The 9262-nt window shown below is 39.8% G+C and overlaps 1 pseudogene; it reads right to left on the bottom strand.

Annotated features, from left to right (window-relative positions):
- Nucleotides 1–3112: 3112 nt before the first annotated feature.
- The window catches only part of LOC143386536 (hexokinase-2-like), a 63926-nt pseudogene continuing 57776 nt past the window's right edge, over nucleotides 3113–9262 (bottom strand).

The raw sequence follows: 9262 nt of genomic DNA, 5'->3' as shown, positions 1-9262 counted from the left end.
AACGCATAACAAGAGACATGCATCGCCTGGGTATGCGTGCAAGTTGCAGAACAATTTTGGAGAGCTTTACTTGTACTTGGGGGAATAATCTTTGGTTTGTTGACACATACCCATTTAGGCTGGTGAACTCCTCCGAGTTTATGGTATACCCCAGCACAGAGGTAAACCACCTTAGTCACACAGTCAGCAGTCTGGGTCCAACTAGTGGGAGCCTGAGTCCAAGATCCTCCCTTGCATTCACAGGGGGAGCCAAAAAGGTACTCCATGATGTTGGAAGGTGGAGGGCCAAGGCCTCCATGTACAAACCTGTTCAACAGAAGTGCCTTAAGCAGGATCCTCACACAGATTGTTGGCTGCATATGAAAAAGAGGAAAATTTGTCCTCAGTGGGAGGCTCTTTGTCCCTGGGTTGAGGTAAGTCATTGACCTGTTTAACCAGGCATTCTGGTAACCATCTTGGGGATGCTTGCTCTTGGTCCAAAACACAAGCTGAGGCTCGTCCCCAGATAAGGACAGGATCTGGGCCTTTCCATTTATTTGTAAGGGGATCGTGCCACATAACAGGTGGGCGAACAGAATTGGATGAGGGATGCCAGTGTCTGTCTGCGGCCGAATGGCCTTCACTGTCTAGGGTAAGAAAATTAAGGGCAAATAATGCATGGTTAAGGTGATCCCTGGGAGTGGTAAATACAAGGGCGGAAGCCTTAAGGAGGGTTAGCCAAGTCTTTAAGGTAAGGTGGGCACGTTCCACAATGCCTTGGCCCTGAGGGTTGTATGGAATTCCAGTAGTATGACAAATTAGCAAGGTAGCACAAAACTGTTTAAACTTGGCACTGGTATATGCAGGGCCATTATCTGTTTTAATATGTATTGGTTTACCCATTACGGAAATGTCTGAAACAAGATGAGAAAGGACATCTTTGGTAGCCTCTCCAGAATGTGGTGATGCAAAAATAAAGCCACTGAAGTTATCTATAGAAACATGTATATACTTGGTTTTTTCAATTCAGGAAAATGATTAACATCCATTTGCCAAATCTGATTTTGAGGTAGGTTGGGAGTTTGGGAGGGAAAAAACCTTATTGCCCCTGGGTTTGTCCTGGGGGAGGTCGGGGCCAGGGGCTGGCCCTGAAGGGAGTTTCCCAAGAAGCGGGAAGAAATAGGCCGTCCAAGGGCATTTGTCTTAGATCTTCACTCATTGGCCCAGTGATGACCTTTACCACATCTAGGGCAAAGGGTGGCTGGGGGTGGTTTAGCCCCAGTTTGAGGAGACACTATCCCTAGGCTTTGTTTGCCTGTCAGACACTCGCATGCAAAATGGCCAGGTTGTTTACAAGTAAAGCAAGTACATGAGCCAGAATTGCGAAAGGCCTTGGTAAAGGTGGCACCTAAGGCAAGACCCATGGCATGGGCTTCACCCACCCCGGCACAGAGTCTAATAAAGTCAGAAAGTTCCCCTTTATCCTTATGTGGTCAAAGAACACCCTGACATGCAGGGTTGGCGTTTTCAAAGGCAAGATGTTTTACAAAGGTGCTTTCGCTTTTGCTTGGTCCAAGCAGGCATTCCGCAGCTAGGTTTAGCTAGGCAAAAAAGTTGCTTTAAGGCTCGTCAGGCCCTTGTCGAATTTTTGACAGGGATGTGGTAGCTGAGTCCTTTTGAGTGAGGTGTCTCCAAGCATGTAAGGCAGCCATATGAATTTGCGCCAAAAGTCCAGCAGGGAAACGTGCCTGTTTAGGGTTAGTGTCAAAAGGCGCTTTGCAGACTAGCTTAACCTAAGTCCAGGATTTAAAGGAGGCCTTAGTTAAACTTTTTTGAGCAGTTTCCCGACAGTGCTCTTTGAAATCTGCATTCCATAACAGGAAGTCTCCGGCACTGAGGGTAGCTCGGGCTAAAAATTTTCAATCATTAGGAGTAAGCCATTGTGCGCTATGGCTTTCTAATAAGGCCAACGTATAAGGTGCAGTGGGGCCATAGTGAGCACAAGCCTTTTTAAGTTTTTCAAGAAAATGCAGACTTATTTTTTTGTAGGCACTCTGGGTTCCTTCCTGCCTAGGGGTGAACTCCTCATCCTTTGAGTCTTCATCTTCCTCTTGTCCTTCCCCTGCTTCCTCCCCTTGATCTGTTTCCCCCACTTCCTCCTCTTGATCCTCCTCTAAGTCTTTGTCCTCAGTCTGGGCTGGCTTATCTATCTGACTGTGGGGTACTTGGAAGGCGAGAACAGGCTGATGGCGTGTCTTAGCCTTTTTATTAGACCACCTTGGGCCAGCTTGTGTTGACTCCGTGCCTAAGGCTAATGAGCAGAGATTAAAGTCAAGGGATCTTAATTCTTTTAAAAGTTGGATCTGTTCCCATCTATGTTGGAGAGACTCTCACAAGGGAGCCAGGTTAGGCAAGGGAAGTGGGGAAAAAAATATCTGAGGGGGCAGTTAGACCCTGAAGGGCCAGAGCACAAAAGGCAGGAGGGATATAGGTGGGAGGTGAATTTGTAAGTGCTATAGGCTGTGGTGGGGTCCTGAGAGGTGGTGGGTCTTCTGAATGGTAGTGAACTGCTTCCTTCTCCAAGGTAGCCTCCTACCCAAGGGTCAATGTATCTCCGGGATTTAAAACTGGATAAAGGTGGTTTGCAAACTTTGTAGCCTTATTCATTAGGGTGGGATTTTGAGGGGGGCCAGGAAGGTTCACAGAGTCCTGGGGAGACTGAGAAGGATCTATGTCTATACTAACTGAAGGGCATGCCGAAGGAGGACAAGAGGGACGAGAAGTCTTTTGCATAGCCTCTTCCCCAATCCTGACAAGTTTTAAGGTACCATTTTCAAAGGGTGAACTTTTAAGAATTTCATTAATTAAGGTCCAATAAGAAAAGGTTGGAACAGGCACCTTTTCTGGGCCAAAGGATTCATAATAATCTTTCAAACAGTTTCCTACACTAAGCATCTTTTACCATCAATGGTCCCTTCAAGGGAAAACCATGGACACAATTCTCCTATGTATGAAAAGAGTAATTTTAAGTCCTTTTTCTTAACACGTGCCCCCCATGTCTTGAGGGCCTCCCTTAAGGAGGCCTGACAAAAACAAATCATGTAACGAGACTGCTTGTGCCATGGTGGGTCACTCACCGTGCATCGTCCCCACTTTCCTCCTGGATTTGTCTCTTGATGGTGTCTGCTGAGGGGATCGCGAGCTCCACTTGGCCAATTCTCCATGGAGGACGGCATTCCCCCTCAGTCAAAGGCTCAAGGCCCAGTTGTTGGGCGCCAAATTTCCCGGCAGGCAGGACATCAACGAGGGCAGCGAACCTAGGCAGGGAGGAATGAAGGGACAAGAGACACAAGGGATGATAGCAAGACAGGAGTTCTGATTAAGCTGAAAATTTTTATTGTTCACACAGAGGTATTTATATGCTGGGGATGGGGAAGCTCTCTTATCAGCAGTTGCTGGACATAGGTTGTAAAACTGCCAGCTGCAGGATGTCTGCACAAGGCGAGATAACCGCTGGATGATTCAGGGAGATAGATGGCCGCAGGATGTCTCCCAGGCAGGATGTTTCCCAGGGGGCTGTTTCTTGTAAATGTCAGGCTGTTCTTTGAAGGAGAATTTCCTTCTAGCCCCTGACACCCCAGTAAGACCAAGAACAATTATAGCATATGTTGATAAAATACAAAAATGTAGCCCATGGCTTTTTAAAGAGGAGTTATTAAGTATATCAATGGGACCATCATGGTATCCTGTAGAAGAATTTTTCTTCAACAAGAAAGAGATGGTCCCATTGATATGTTTGAAAAAACCAAGATCTTAGACAAGTGTAGTAAACATCTGATTAATTTACAAAGCTAAAGTGTTAAAATATCAACCACAAAATATAAAATCAAGTACTCTTTACTTATTAAGATCCATAAGGTAATATATTTAAATATTATGTGTGTTTTCATAAATTGGTAAATGCAAAAATGTTTAATATTGCTTTGTGTCTGTGTCTTTGCTACAACAAGGTTACTAAGAGTTAAGATTTTATAATGTGTAATTTATATACAAAGAGTATAAGAAGTTTCAGTTGGGTTTCAATTATAGTATTATAGTACCATAAAAAAAACATGAAAGTATTTCATCTAATTAAGGTGGAGTAATTTGTCTAAATTAGAAATTTTATAAGAGTTGTTTCAAAATGTGAATTTATAAAAAGGGTTAATGACTAGAAAAGAGATATTAAAAGATTCAAGATGTGGAAATATATTTTAATATGTAAGGTTAAAAGAAAAAGAAATGTTTCTAGATGAGATAATCTCTGTGTGGTAAAGTAAAAAGTTGTAAAATGCCATTTTAAAAGATTTTGAGGAAACTAGACTTACTTTAAAAGCTTGTGAAAGGAAAAAAGAAGAAAAAGGTATTTGTACATGGCAGATTGAGACAAAGCTTCTTAATGGAGTAAAAAAAAAAAGCCTTTAGTTGAAGGGCAGCCATGTAAACTAACATTAAAACTTATGGGAAGAAAATAGGATAAAATGGGAAGATAATACAATAAAATATACTTAGATAAAGAAGATTAAAAATTTGAAGTGAAAAACTTTAAAGACAGAAGTATAGAAAGTTAAAAAGAAAAAAAAGATAGAAAAGATGTAGGAAGATAAAAAAGATGTAGCAAGACAAGAATTTTAAACCCACAAAATAGGAAACAAACGAAAACTAGGAGGAAAAAAAGCAAGAAAGGGTGAATGTACAAACCTTAAAAAAAAAACTAGAAGATAGAAATAAGATAAAAAATGGTTGAAAATGTCAAGTAAAGGTATTTCAGATAGAAAATTCAAAAAGCTAAGACAACTATTAGATACAGACATTCAAGATAGAAAAAGTAGAAGAGAGAATTTTAAAGTCAAATATTGGATAAAATAGAACAAGGAGATTATTAGGAATTTTTTTCTAAAAGCCCATCTACTTTAATTTCTGGTGGTGCATAAATTAGAAGTCTCAGATGAGGGTGTTAAATTTTATAGACAAGAGCCAATTTAGAAAACATTAAACTAGAAGCAAATTGGTTTAAAACCCACATCAAAAAATTAAAAGGACTAAAGTAATTCTAAAAACTAAGGCAAAATGCTTTTGGAAGACTTGAATTTAAAAGGATCTTTAAATTTCCAAAGGATGCATATAGGATATTTTCGCACATCATCCCTAAAGAAAAATTAGTTAATGTTTTACTTAACAGAAATCTCATACAATCTACAGGGACAAAGCATAGTTGAAAGAGCTCATCAAACTATTAAAATGTACTTATTAAAACAAAAAGAGGGAATTGGAAAGAGGTATATATCCCCCAAAGATAAACTTAAAATAACGCTTTTTACTCTAAACTTTTTAAATTTGGATTCATCAGGACTTAGTGCTGCGGAAAGGCATATGTATCCAAAAAATGTACATAAGCCTAAGCTACTTTGGAATTATATTCTAACAGGACAATGGAAAGGTCCTGACCCAGTGATTGTCTGGAGTCGGGGTTCTGTTTGTGTGTTTCCACAGGGAGAACAGCAGCTGATTTGAATTTCAGAGAGACTAACCAAAGTGATTTCTACAGACCAAAAAGAAGATGATTTGACTCAAATCCATAACAGCTGATATCCAGAGCTCCAGCTTGGCTATTCTTACATTTGTGACAGTGATTAACCAGGATGCTTTTTTCAATATCTACTTTATTATTGCCTTTTCCCACATCATAAAGTTCTATTTTATTTTTTGAGCTCATACAAACCTAGGTTAATGTGTTTCTGATCAGTTTTATTTTTTGACTGTGGAGTTTTTAAACATTGCAATGGAGATTTCACCTAGGTAAAGCTACAAGGCCTCTACTATTGTCTTATGTGTTGTATGTTTGTGTGCACTCTTGTGTTTTGTGTTGTATGTCTGTATGTGCGTATGTCCATATATCATATATGAGGAGCGCTCGTGAAAAAATGGATCCAAATTTTTTTTATTCATGTGATTTTAATGGTTTAATTTAAATTGGGTAAACAGCTGTTGAGGATTGTTTTAATATGTGTACAAATAAGGAGGTTAACAGATCTGTTTGTTTACTTTCACCTTTCCTTTTCATTATATTTAATAATTCTGTTCAGGATAATGTAAATTTTTCAGAAAATTGTTTTCTTAGTACCTGTTGGAATGTTACATGTTTTTTTTTTTTAGAATCATTGCCAGAATTCCTATCTTCATCCCAATGCCAGTGAAGAGAAATATAAAACCAAACTACAGTTTCTTTGATAGTTAACACAATAAACTGTATAAACTGATGCATCAGTGAATAATAACTCAACAAGTAATGCTCATTCAAGGAGTTGATTTACTTTCAGAGGAAATGGACATATTGATAGACTCCTCCACTTTGAACTGCTTGCAGAACTTTCCTGGACTATGTATCACTTGTATACATTGTGAACTATCTGTTGGTACAGCGAATTGTGGTAGTGCTGGCGTATCTTTGCTGATGGGGTCACTGGTGATACAATTTTTCCATAGGAGCCGTCAATTGGCTTGGTGTCGTGGCATTTCTGTATCCTCTTTCCTTCTGCTAGTGATGGTCTAAAATTTGGGGGCCAACAGAGGTGAGGCAAAGAACCTCAACCCCCCCCACTGGTGCATAGGCCAATCCACAAGTATGGCTGTATGCTGGACCGGTAGTCAGTGACAGGTATGATCCAATTGCAGTGGTACTAACCTAAGACAGGAGGCTGATGCCTAGATGTCAGCTCATCCCATGACGGGTAATAAACATATGTTGTACTGGACAACCTAACAGGCACAATGCCTAAGCCACATTGCTTGTTGTTTATTTAAACAGAAAAGGGGAGATGCTGAGAGCCATAGCCAAGTAGGAATGATGCATGGCATTTGGGGTTGAAAGGTGACCCTTCTCAGGGATTAGGGTGGCTCTGGTTTAGGGTGGATCCTGCTGGAATAGGGTGGCTCCAGGTTTAGGGTGGATCCTGCTGGGAATAGGGTGGCTCCAGGATTAGGGCATATCCTGGTGCCTCAGGCACCCGCTTTTTGGAGTTCCCATTGAGTTCTCATGGGGTTCTGAGAGAATTGATACACAGAGCCTGGTGGAGGCATTGTAATTTTCTCAGAATGTGGGTGTAGAGTGTTGGTGAGAGTAAGGGAATAAAGAGTTGCTGTTTGAATCTACAAGGCTTTGTGGTGGCTCTGTTATTTTGTGCCCAGCCAGACTGCAGCACTGATCCTCTTCAGATGCTAATGTGACCTGTGATTCTGAGTGACCAACTTTAAATTGGGTTTCCTACTATCCTCTCCTCATGTTCAATTCACATGCAAGACTGACTCACAGAACTTAGGAAAGTATTTTACTTACACTTATTTATATGTTATAAATGTTATTATAAACAATATAGATTAAAGCCAGATGGAAGAGACACCTAGGGCCAGGCAGGTGGGAGTGTGTAGAGTTTTCCTTCCCTCTGCAGCATGTTGCCCTCCAGGCACCCTCACATGTTCAACTATTGGGAAGCTCTGGGAACTCTGTGGTTTTTTGCAGAGGCTTCATTACCAAGGTATGTTAAGTAAATAATCCTCCACCAATGATCTACTCAATTTCAACTTTTCTCCACTTCTGGGAGGATTAGATTGATTGTCAGGCCTATGTAATCATGGCTTGGTTTTCCTGGTGACCAAGCCCTGTCCTGAGGTTATCTAAGGATCCCCAGCTACCAGTAATTTTATTAGCATAAAAAAGCCATTCATAATGCTGAGATTCCAAAGATTTTAGGATGTCTGAGCCAGAAAATAGGAACAAAGATCAAATATACATTTTGTAATATCACAAAGCCTTATTCATAAATGTGGAAATGGTATTGTGAGAACAAAATAATAGTGGGGACCTATGTTAGTAAAAACAGGGTGTTTCTTTCTACAACTGAAAGAGCAAGGGAAGAGCAATGAGAGAAATAAAAAGAGAGGAAGTTGAGTGGGAAGGGTTGTCTACACAGACCTCTGGATTTTATTTTAAGGGTGCATCTAGCTGAAAACATACTGCCTGACATTCCTCTCCTCCTTTTTTTTTTTCCATTGACAGATTTCACCGAAGAGCCACAGTCACTCCTTGATTTGACCTGTTCATATTAGTTCTGGACCTAGAACAAGTTTATTTTCTTGGGTCTTTTTAGACATAATCTGAAATAATATTAAAGCTAATTTTTCATGTATTGAATTTAATTTGCATGATATAATTTGTGCAATAACCACAATAATATTTTACACTATAACTGTAAACAGTGGTAAGGGCTATCCAGTTGTTTAAAATGGAATCTTGGAAACCATGTTTGATTCCAGACACTCCTTTCTCCCCACGTATATTGTATCAGCATGAAACTTAAAATACAGAGTCTGGTATCAAACTATTTATGTCCATGTCTTACAGGGTTGTCCTTATCCCAGTTGATAATTTTCAATTTTTCAGAAGAGTCTTCATTCATTTAGGTGGTAAGTGCAGCACTGAACTGGATTTCAGCCCCATTGAAATTACTGCTAGCTTCCCTTGTTGACTGACATAGTCATGAAAGCCCCAAAATCCTGGCTCCAACATTTCAGAGTAAGGAACTTAATTAAATCCCTCTCCACACACCCCTTTTCTGTTAAAGAGGAATAACAGAATATTTACCTTTCTCAATTCTTTAAATAATTAAATAAAGGAAAATATTTAAAACTTTTAGAAAAGTTCTGGCATAAATTAAGCATGAGTATGTGTCATTTCATATTCAGAATATATCTCAGACTTTTGCCCATCTTTACTGCCAGCCTTCATAACTGAATTTCTTGATTGACAGTAAAGATGAATGTTTATATGTTTTCTTCTTTGACTCTTTTCCTACTTTTTATCCTACTTTCTTATCCAGAGAGATATTACACATACTGTTTCTATTTCACCACATACATAATAAGCATTTACTAAGGTGTATTATTATCTATAACTTAGTAGAAAAAAATCTGCCTTCATGTATTAGATATATTGAAAATACCCATCAGCAAATTTTTTTTCTTGAGTCACACTAGCTTAATGTGTGGAAGAACCTAGACTGTCCTGAAAGCAATACACATTATCAGAAGGAAATCTGAATACAGGAGGCCTGGGTAAGCCTGTTTCTTTTTCCACTTGATCTGAGATTCTGTTTTCTGCTCTGTTTTCTCCTGCCTCTGTGCTCATTCCTCTGAGTTCTCCCTGTGAACCCACCTCCCCTGCAGCTCCCAGTGAGCAGCTGCCTCT

Source organism: Callospermophilus lateralis, chromosome 2 (assembly GCF_048772815.1).
Source record: "Callospermophilus lateralis isolate mCalLat2 chromosome 2, mCalLat2.hap1, whole genome shotgun sequence".
Classification (NCBI taxonomy): domain Eukaryota; kingdom Metazoa; phylum Chordata; class Mammalia; order Rodentia; family Sciuridae; genus Callospermophilus; species Callospermophilus lateralis.
Note: the sequence above shows the minus strand (reverse complement) of the source record. Positions and strands in the feature narration are given on the sequence as shown.